We start from the raw sequence: 10,921 nt of genomic DNA, 5'->3' as shown, positions 1-10,921 counted from the left end.
GGGGAGGTTGCTGTTCATCCCAATGCGGGGCAGTGGCGTCGGGGAAGGGACTAAGCTGGGGCGGGGGGTGGGCTCCGACCCGGTGAGGCTGAGCCTGGGCGGGACCGGAGGGCAGGAGAGGGAAGGGTGTCTGCGTGCAGGAGGCCGGCCGCGGGCTGCTGTGAGTCGGTGGAGGCGCTTCCACCTCTTCCCGGCACTTGGTGCACGTGGCGGGCGCTCTCCCGGGTGCTGCCCCGGCGCCCGCCCTCCCGCCGGCGCTGATTGGTGGTCCTGGGAGAAGGCAGGCGCTGATTGGTGGGTCTGGGAGGAGGCCGGCGCTGATTGGTGGGTCTGGGAGGAGGCCGTGCGCATGCTCAACCCAGGAGCCCCACCCGCAGGCGGTGCGCCCTCTGCGCATGCCCAGTGGGAAGGGCGGGCCTGCCCGCAGGTGGCACTGAGTCGCGGGGAGCCTGGACGCAGCTGAGATGGAGCAGGAGGGACTGACGCAGCTGGAGAGGGAACACCAGGAGGCATGTGCACCTGGGGCCTGGGTGCAGCAGGCAGCCCCCCTACCCCGGGCTGACCGCAGGGAGACGAGGAGGGCCGAGGCCCTGCTGCCGGGGGGCCAACCCCAACACGTGCCCCCAGACCCACCCCCATCCTGCAGGGAGCAAGCTGAGCCCGGCGAGGGTGCCTGGCCACCCTGCATCACACAGCAGAGCGAGGCGGGTGAGGTGCAAGGAGGCAGCGTTCTGGCCTCACCACTGTGGCCGCCGCAGCTGAGGCAAGCCCTCTGCCCGGGGCTCCAGCCCGACCCTCTGGGATGGCACTGGGTGTCGGGGGTCTATTCTGATTTTCACAGAGAGCAGCGCTGACCCCAGCACAGGCACTCCCAGACTTCCGGCCTGGGCCTTGGCGGCTCTCCCGGGGCCTGTGCACTCGCTGTGTTTACTCTCGGGAACTGGAAAACGCCCTGTGGCCCCCCACCCTCCGCCCCCGCGCGCCCCGCGCCCCGCTGAGGTTAGCCAGGGCCAAGGAGGTGAGAATTGGAGATAGAGCGCCCGCATCTGGGAACAATGGCGAGGCCTGTAATTAACATTCAGCAGCTGCATAACACCCATCACATCCCTGCATCTCCCAGACCCTCCCTCTCCCGGCCACCGGCCCACGGCCCACGGCCCACAGCGCTGCGTGTAAATGATGCGGTGACCGGAGCAGCACACCCCTCCCTGCCGCTCTGGCCCGAGTCCCACCTTCCCTGCGCCTGGGTCAGAAGCCTTTTAAAATCTTTAAGTTAAATGTATTGAGGGAGCACTGGTCACAGCATTACATGAGCTCCAGGTACCACTTCACCTCCGTGGCATCTATATCCCCGCTGATGCTCCGGGCCTTGTCGGAGGCCCACACAGTGAGTGCTATTGCCGATCTTAAATACCGACTAAAAATGAGAGCACGCCCAAGTAGACTGTCATGGAATATGAATTTTTAAATATGTTTTTATTGATGTCAGAGAGGAAGGGAGAGGGAGAGAGCCAGAAACATCCATGATGAGAGAGAATCATGGATCGTCTGCCTCCTGCACGCCCCACACTGGAGATGGAGCCGGCAACCCGGGCATGTGCCCTGACCTGGAATCGCGATGCTCGATCACTGACCTACACTAGCTGGACTAGAATATGATTTTTTTTTTTTTAAATCTGGTTAACAGTCTACCCAATATCCTGAAAGACCCCGGTGCCTGGGCCCGGGTGGGTGGCCTGGGCAGTGTGACCTCTCTCCTGCCTCTGCCTCCGGGTAGGCTCTGGGGTTAGCCAGGCTGGGTTCTAGTCCCTGCATCACGTGTTGCGAGCTAAGCAGCTGAGGGAGGGGTCAGGCCCCAGGTCGGTGGTGGAGTCTGTCTCTTACCTGCCCCTCTGAGCCCTGTGTGGAGGTCTGATTCCACCCATTTTATGGAGGGAGAGACTGAGGCTCAGTGTGGTCTCCACCCAGTGCAGCCCCCAGCACCCCCAGACTCCCCCTGAGACCCTCCCCTGTGGCCTGCCCAGCAAACCTCCCCCTTGGCACAGCTGGGTCCCTCTGTGCCCGGGACCACGCTGACCCTCTGTCACCACAGCTCACCTCCGGCCCAGGGAGGGCTGCAGACCCAGCCTGTCCGTCAGCCAGGCCCCTCGGGCAGGGGACAACGGGGGTGGGTGCACAGGCGGGGGAGCCGTTCAAATCCCTGTGTGGTGTCCGTCTCGGGACCATGGGTCCGAGGCCCCCTTGGCTGGGGGCTGGGGCTGGCTCTCTGAGCTGTTCACGGTGAGGAGCCAAGCGCGGCTGGTCCTGGAGGTGCCCCAGCCTCAGGAGTCGGATTTGAAGCCTCCTTCCCGAGGAGGAGGGGGAGGGATGGAGTCGGGGGTGGGTGTGGGGGGGGAGGGGGCAGAGGGCAGGCCTAGGCACCAGTCCCTGCCGGGAGCCCCTCCAGGTGAGTGGCCAGTTCACCTCTGGCCTGGGAGGGTGTGGGGAGCCGGCACGGCCATGGCATAATCAGCCCCAGGGCGCCTTATGTGCCACGCCAGCTCAGCCTGGTTCAGTGACCCTGAGTGGGGGGTGAAAGAATTGAGAAAAGACAGACAAGAGAATGAAAGCTGGGTCTCGGTGGGACGCTGCTCCCTGATGAGGAGACAGCGCCAGCGCCCACAAGCCGTGTCTTTATTTTATAGCAGATGCCGCGAGGCAAAGCAGGGGCGTGATCAAGTTGTTCACAGCATTCTCGTGAGTTTCAACCTCACTCAACTACATGCACCTGAACTCTATCACAAGGCACGTGGGGCCACGTGTTCAGACCATAGGTTCAAGCTCACAACCACAGCCGTTGGCTATGATTGTGCTGGGAGGGCCCTGCCCTCCAGCTGGGACTTGCACGTGGCAATGAGAGGACCCTGTCCTTTCATTAGTCCGAGGCTTGATCCTGTCCAAAACACCGTAACCGCGTCCCACAGGAGGGAACTTGGACCACAGGCTCTTCCCCCTGCAGCTTGTTTCCTGTCCGCCAAGATGGGGTCCCTGCCTCCTCGTGGGGCGTGAACAAGCTTGCAGAGGGCCCAGGGCGCCGAGCCCCCGCCCCCGACGGATGGCGGCGGCTGCTCAGGGCAGTGTCCCCCACGGCGCAGGGCTGCTTCCGGGCCCAGGTGGCCATTGGCAGGGCCTCGGCGGTGCTTCTCGTTTTGTGAGTCAGCGCGATGGGAACATTAATTTCTCGGAGTGGCTGGCGGGCCCAGGGCTGGGAAGGCGAGGAGTGTTGGCCAAGGTTGGGCTGAGGGCGCCCCGTGGGGGTGGGAAGGCGCCCAGGAGGCCTGTGCTCCGCCACCGGGTAACTGTCCCTACCGTCTGCTGGGCTCCTGGCCTGTGCCCAGCCCGGGGGATGCGGGTCCGGCCGGGGTGGCAGGGGAGCGGGTGTGCCTGGCATGGTGAGGCCTGGCGGGTGGGCAGGATTGGCAGGGCCTGCCTGGGCCCTGGGTGAGCTGGGGGGGGGGCAGAGGCACAGTGTGGCCCCGGGTGCGAGAAGCTGGGGAAGGGGCGGCGAGGGGTCTCCCCTGGGGCCCCCGAGGGAGCCAGCAGGCGGCCCCGTCCTCTGAGGACTCCTGGCCGTGGGGAAGGTCAGTCACTGTGTGTGAAGCCACCGCGTCGGGGTGATTGTGTCACCGCAGCCCAGGAGGCTCCCACACCATCTCGGAGCAGGTGGGTGGGGCCTATCCCAGGACCCCAGGGGTGGCCCACAGCCAGGGGCGGGCTCAGGCTGCCTCGGCCCTCGCCCCCAGTCCCACGTGTGGCCTTGGGGTCCCTCCTGGAATGGCAGGTGTGGGGGGTGATGTGGAAGTTGATGGGCCTGCTGGCCAGTCTCTAGGATACCTTCTCCCTGGAAACTTCCAGAGCCGGCCGGCCGGCTTTCGGGGACCTGGGCTTGGCGGGAGGCGGCGCCCGGCGCCCCCGAGTATACGCATCGCGTGTTGGGGGGTCTCTTCGCCAGGCCTGTGCCGTGTCCTGCTCCCTGCTCCTCAGACGAGGGCTTTTCAAAGGCTTCTTCCTGGAGGTGAAATTCACGCGACAAGGGCGACCGACCGTGCTCAGCGGAAGGTCAGTGCCTGAGGCGGAGGGAGGTGCTGCCAGCCCCTGTGCCGAGCTCCCGAGTGTCCCAGCTCCGCAGGCCGGCCCTGGACCGGACTCAGCCCCCCGCCTGGGTGCCTGTGGACTGGCCTGTCCTGGCGTTTCAGGGACACGCGCCATCCTCGAAGCCCTCCTGCTGGCTCCTTTCACCGATGTCTTGGGGGTCCATTCATGTGTGTGCTTGTGTGTATACATGTGTGTGTGCGTGTGTGTGCGTGTGTGTGTGTGCGTGTGCGTGTCGGTGCCTCCTCCTTTTCACGGCTGAGGAATGTTCCAGCGGCTGCTGAACCGTCCACCTGCGATGGGGTTTGTGCTGTGGCCCTTTGGCTGCTGTGATTCCCAAGCAGATAGGGGAGGGGCCGGCCCCGAGCCCACGGCCATTTGGGTGGGGGCGGGGCTTGCACTCCTCCTGGTGGGGACCCCTGTGCTCTCCCACCCCTCACTGCCGAGCCCGCCCGCCCCTTGGGCCTGGGCCTTGACCTCCAGCTGCCTGAGCACCGGCGGGACCTGCAGGTGAGACCCGCCCGAGGCTGCAGGTCCCCATGTCCGCCCTGCGTGCGGGGCTCAGGCCCTGGGGTCTGAAGAGTCTCAAACACTGAGCTCCCAACGTTCCCGTGTGTGTCCCCCCCCACCCCACCCCCAGGCAGGCCTGGCTAGTCAGGACTTAGCCGGCCCGCCGCTGGCAAGCTGCCCACCTCAGCCAACCGCCCTGCCCGCCTGGTCCCCCTCCTCCCCCTCCCCACCCACAGGCCCTTCCTGCCCCTCCCACCCCATCAGTCCTGGCTCTTTCCTGCCAACCCCACCTGAACCCCCACAGGAGGCAAGGCCTGTGGGCGCTGGGACAGGGCGGGGCTCCCGCGAGGGCCTGGAGGTTCTCAGGTCGGGGAGGTGGGGGGACCCTGGTGCCAGTGCCGGGCTCTGCTCCATCCAGGGCCCGTGCTGCTCTGGTCGGAAGACAGTCTGACGGGAGCCGGGTCCTCTGGGAAAGGACGCGCCGGGCCTGGAAATAGCCACGTGTGGACAGAAATAACCGGCCTCCGAGGGCAGCAGGGAAAACTAAATGGGCCACATTAGCATTCTCGGCGCTTCCCACGGCCACCGTCTCCGTGCGAAGGTGAGGTGTTCATCCTTCTAGACACGAGGGATCAGAGGCCCGGGAGGCCGAGCGCTGCCCGGGTCCCCTGCCCGTCAGCCAGGCCTCTGAGCCCTGTGCTTCCGGACCCGGCCTGCGCGCCCACGCCTGTGAGCTCTGCCCCCCCACGCCTGCGGCTAGACCAGCCGTGGGCAAACTACGGCCCTCGGGCCGGATCCGGCCCATTTGAAATGAATAAAACTAAAAAAAAAAAAAGACCGTACCCTTTTATGTAATGATGTTTACTTTGAATTTATATTAGTTCACACAAACACTCCATCCATGCTTTTGTTCCGGCCCTCCGGTCCAGTTTAAGAACCCATTGTGGCCCTCGAGTCAAACAGTTTGCCCACCCCTGGAGACGCCCTCGCCTGCTTCTCTCCCAGAGGCAAACTCCTACTCATCCTTCAAAACCCAACTAAATGCCACTTCCTCTGGAAAGCCTTCCCCAGTCCTGTGGCAGGCGGTCGAGCCCTCGGACGGATCTCTGCCAGACCCTCACCACAGTGACTGGAGGAGAGCTGTGGGCCCCTTGAGATGGGATTGTGCCTCGTCCATTGCTGCACCCCCAATCCCATGCCCAGGGGCACAGGAGGTGCTTGTTGAGTCTGCTCACTGGAGGCTGTTCTCGTGGACATGTGAGCTGCGCCAAGTTGCATGCCTGTCCCTTCCCCGCATTTTCACCCCGACGCCCCAGGAGCCGGCGTTAGCAAGGCCACGCACCGGGGAGCTCAGGGAGGCGGCTCCCTTGCCCAAAGGCCTCACAGCAACTGAGGGTCGGACCTGGGGTTGGAACCCAGTCCCACGGCCTGGGTCTTTCTGGAGGGGACAGGCCCTAACCCTCCCTCCGTCCCCACCAGCACCGCCCGTCCCTTCCCGGACAGGAGGGGCCGGGACACTGAGTGACACACGGCCCGGCCAGTTTCTCCCTGGCGTCCGCCCGTCTGTCTGTCTCCTGCTTCCTCGCCACCTGGGTTTGGGGCAAGTGCCAGTGCTGCTGGTCGGGCATCCCCGCCCTCAGGCATGTTTCTCCTGCTCGCTGCCAGGCTGTGTGACTCCAGGCAGGTGTCTGACCCTCTCTGGGCTCACACGGTGGTGAATGAGGTGATGTCAGTCTCCTTCCACAGGAGGGACGGCTCACCATTTGACCGCCCCTCACAGTGGCCTCTCCCGCCCCCTCTGGCAGGTTCCCGTGGCCGGGGCCTGGCTTTCCCTGACTCGGTGTCACTTCCCTGGGCGGACCAGGAAACCGCGGCTCCTCACTCCCCCAGGCACCTTCCCGGGACTGCTGACCCCAGGGTCACCCCTCCCAGGGTCGGTGGTGGAGGCGACCAGGAGGGTCACTCCCAGCCCGGAGCTGGCCGCCTCCTCCAGGCCAGCAGCGCCACCTGGTGGCCGAAGGCCTCCAGACACCTGGGTCCAACTGGCGTGTCCAGCCGATCCGTGGGAGGGGCTGGCCGCTCACGGCATCTCTGAGAACCCAGGGGTCCTGTGCCCGAGCCCAGGCCTGGAATGTGCCCTCGCTCTGCCCCTGCCAGGTGCGTGCAGGTTCCAGGGGCAGCTCGAGAGAGGGCTTCACCCAGAAGGTATTCCAGAAGGGGGCTCTCAGTCCCCGCGCGCGTGTGCACGTGTGTGCGTATGTATGTGTGCGCGCGTGTGCATGTGCATGCATGTGTGAGTATGTGTGTGTGTGTGTGCGCGCGCTGGGGGCAGAGGGCCTGCGGGAGGGGCTCCTGTGCAGGGAAGGGGAGCGAGGCTGCTGGAGGAATGAGAGGAAATGAGTGAGTGTGCGGGTCCTTCTCGGGCAGCCCTGTCCTCTCCCTTAGCTCAGGGCAGTCACTGCTGACGAAGCGCTGAGCTCCATGCGTGTACCCACACACAGGTGAACACGCACACAAACATGCATTCACACGCAGCATACACACATACACAATGACGCACATACATGTGCACATACGACACACACACGTGTTTCATGCTCACAACCCCACCTCGGGGCAGAAGGGGCCAATTACCTCCCTGACGGAAGGGGAAACTGAGGCTCCGGATGGCACGTGACTCCCTCCAGATGGGGGGCTGGGGTGGCCAAGGGCGAGCCTGGGCGGGCGAGCCGCTGCCCTGCTGTTCCCGTGGCGCCCACCGGGCGGGGCTGTGGCGCCCTCTCTGTGAGCCTCTGGCGTCCGGGCCCAGGCCCTGCCCCAGCCCTCGCCCTGGGCTTGGCCCTGGAGACGACAGGATAGAGCGGGGTTCAGACCCTGGGCCTCACCCCCCAGCAGGCCCGTAGGAGGCCCAGGACCCCCAGGAATGGGTCCCGAGGCCACCAGTGCTGCCTGGACACCTGGCTCCCAGGGGTCAGGCTGCTGCATCCCGGGCCCTGGATGCGAAGGTCTGTGGGTCCCGGGGCCCTGGGAGACGCGGGAGATGAGGGGATGCTGCCATCTCCCCGCCCTCCCCGGGGCCACAGTGGGCCCTGATGGTTGGAGCAGAGCAGGGGGCTGTGCCCCTGGCCGCTCCTCCCACCCAGTTCATGCCCCGCCCCTACCCCCCTGAGCCCCCTCGGGAGCCCCCACTCTGTCAGGCGGCGCCCCAGGAAGGCCTCCCTGGCTTGGGGTGTGACTGGGGACCCCACACTGTGTGAGGCCACCTCTCTGCCCAGGACTCCCTCCCCCAACTGAGCCTGGGAGTGGGCACGGTCGGCTGGTGTAGGAGCACAGAGCCCTTTGTCCTGGCTAAGGGCAGTGGCTGCCAGAGGGAAGGGGTGGGGGGAGAGGGGTCCTGACATACGGTGGCGGGAGGAGATGTGGCTCTGGGTGGTGGCCACACGGTGCAACACACAGATCTTGTCACACAGAGACCCACCCCTGAAACCCGTGTGATCAATGTGGACCAACATCACCCCAACCAGTTTAATAAAAAAACAAAAAAAGAAGCAAGTCCTTGCTGGGCCCGGCGGGAGGGGGTGTGCAGCCCCACTGGGTGGGCAGAGGGAGCAGGCCAGCCGCCCCCCCCCCACCCAGGCTGGGGAGTCATGTGTCCTAAGCCCTGATTACAGATGTGGGAAGTGTGGCTGAGAGGGGCTCCAAGCAAGCGGCCCCTGCCCCCCAGACCCTAGCCTGGAGCAGGACTCCTGCCCTCTGGGCCCAAGGCGGAGCTGGGAGGCCCCAGGTCACTGCTCAGCTGCAGCCTGGTGGGTGGGGGGGACCGCTAAGACCAAGCCACACACTAGAATGGATTCCCCCCAAAGTGTGGGAGCCCTGAGGGCAGGGCCGGGGAGGGGCTGCCAGGAGAGGGCTGACGCTAGGGGCAGGGGAGGCTCCGAGGGGCAGGGAGGGGTCATGTGGAAGTGGGGGGACACAGAGAAAGAACAGGGGCCTAGGCCTGGCTGCAGGGGCCTGTCCCCCCTTTCCTCGGTCCCCCGCTCCCTGCACTGGGACCCCCTCCCTCTGCGACACTCACTCAGCCACTGGTCCCTGGCCCCGGGCCCACAGCCTTTAAGCGGGCGCTGCGCGGGGTGGTGTGGCCTTGGCCGGGTCAGGCCGGTCTGCGTGGGAATTCTAGCTCCTCCGCGGTGACATTAGGTGGCCTTGGAGCCTCCCTGTTCCCTCTGTGACTTGGGAACACAGACCCCTCGGGGCGTGAGGACACCCCCAGAGTGTGTGAGGATGTGGCGTGACTGGCCTGGGGGTGTCTTCGCAGGTCACACGCCTCCTGGGCGCCCCTGGCCGGTGCCTCCTGGAGGAGGGGTGTGGGAGGCGGGTGAGGGGCGCGTGCTGCAAGTGTGGGGTCTGAGCCAGGAGCAGGGGGGACATCCATCTTCGCAGGGCGCCGACTCCTGCCTCAGGCATCGGGGCCTCCAGGAAGCCGGGCGGGCGCCACCGTGACATTTCCTGCTATTAATGGAGCCTAATCCAAACAGGCCCTAATATTTACCCCGCCGCCTCCGGCGCAGAGGGTGCCAGACAGCCAGAGTGATGGGCCTGTCCTAGCGCCCCCCCCCGCCCCCGCTGCGCTTCCCGGGCCCAGGACGCAGACCCGCTGTGTGTGAGGCAGGAACGGGGAGCCGCACACCCGGAGCCTCAGTTCCCCCATCTGTGAAATGGGTTGACAATCCTGACCTCCCAGGCTTATGGGGCGTTTCAGAGGGAGGGAGGACGCGTGGTGCCGCTGTGCGAGCCCACAGTCCCTCCCTCTCCCGGGTGTCCAGTCCGCTAACTGACCCATCCCCCTCCTCCCGCTCCCTCCAGGACATACCTTTGGTGATAAGACACCTGGGCATTCTGGCCGCCCTGCCATGTCCACCTCTCCTCCCTGGGCACTCGTCATTCTGCCCACCTGTGTCCCTACACCAACGACTGTGCCCACACCCTGCCCACACGTCTGCCCCCTGCAGCCCCTCCATCCCCTGCCCTTCACAGAGGCCGGGGACGGCAGAACCAAGAACCCGCGGCCCAGTCTCTCCCGGAGCCGCCTGTGCAGGGACAGTGGGTGCAGGGCTGGTGCGCAGGCCGCCTTCTCAGCCCTCGGCGACCCCTGCCCACCAGCAAAGGGAGTCCGGGCACGAAGGGAATAAACAGGTTTAATTTGGGACGAAGACTTCTCCTCAAGGACACTGTTTACATCAGATATAAATACACATGCCATCTCGCGTCACTCGGGCTTCTGGAAAATCCGGAAGGGAGGCTGCGAGGAGGGCCGGGCGATGCAGAGACCCCCCCCCCCCACCTGCATCCTCCCCCCAACAGGCTGGCCTCTGGGGCGCAGGAGGGAGCAAGCCTCGGTGGATGTGGGGGCCCGGCCCCCAGCCCCTTCCCCTCTAGCTGCCAGGCCCGGAAGAGGAGCGGAGATGGGGAGACTGTGGTCCATCCGCCCAGGGCTGTCCAGGGGCCATCGGGCTGCTTCTCAAAGGCATAGGTGGGCCCATTCCCGCCCTGGCCGGAGGCAGGGGCCACCTCTCAAGGTCGAATGGTGGCGGCTCCCCAAGGCTCTTGCAGTCCCTGAGGAACCAGGTTGGATGGAGGGATTGCAGACCTGGGGACCAGAGGCACATGGAGGCAATCCTGGAGGCCAGGTCAGAGGAGGCGATCAGAAGCTCAAGCCAGAGCCCGCCGGCGTGGCTCAGGGGTTGAGCGTCAAGCTATGACCCAGGAGGTCACGGATCGATTCCTGGTCAGGGCACATGCCCGGGTGGCGGGCTCGATCCCCAGTGTGGGGTGTGCAGGAGGCAGCTGATCAGTGATTGATGGATGCTCTATCATCATGGATGTTTCTCTCTCCCTCTCCCTCTCCCTTCCTCTCTGACATCAATAAAGACAAATTTTAAAAAGAAGCTCCAGCCAGAGAAATGCTCCCTCCCCAGAAAGAGCGGGAGCCAGGGTGAGCCGGGGTGGGCAGCTGGGCAGCGCCCCTCTGCCCGGGACGTGCAGGAGGCCTGCATCCGGGGCCTGTGTGTCTTTGCTCTCGGGTTTCTCGTCCATAGGATGGGCCGGAGCTCCGCCGTCCTCCCGGGACAGTGGGCAGGCCTCTGCGGCCACTCCCGGGCTGGCTTTTGGGAAGGGCTTGTGCTGTCTCTCGGGGCAGCACGCGGTGCGGGAGGGAAGTGGGACTGGGTTTTCGAGTCGGACCTGGCTTCTCCTCGCGTGCACCGCACTTTGCTGGGTGAAC

The sequence above is a fragment of the Myotis lucifugus genome, unplaced genomic scaffold, assembly GCF_000147115.1.
Source record: "Myotis lucifugus unplaced genomic scaffold, Myoluc2.0 scaffold_3184, whole genome shotgun sequence".
Taxonomy (NCBI): domain Eukaryota; kingdom Metazoa; phylum Chordata; class Mammalia; order Chiroptera; family Vespertilionidae; genus Myotis; species Myotis lucifugus.
Note: the sequence above shows the minus strand (reverse complement) of the source record.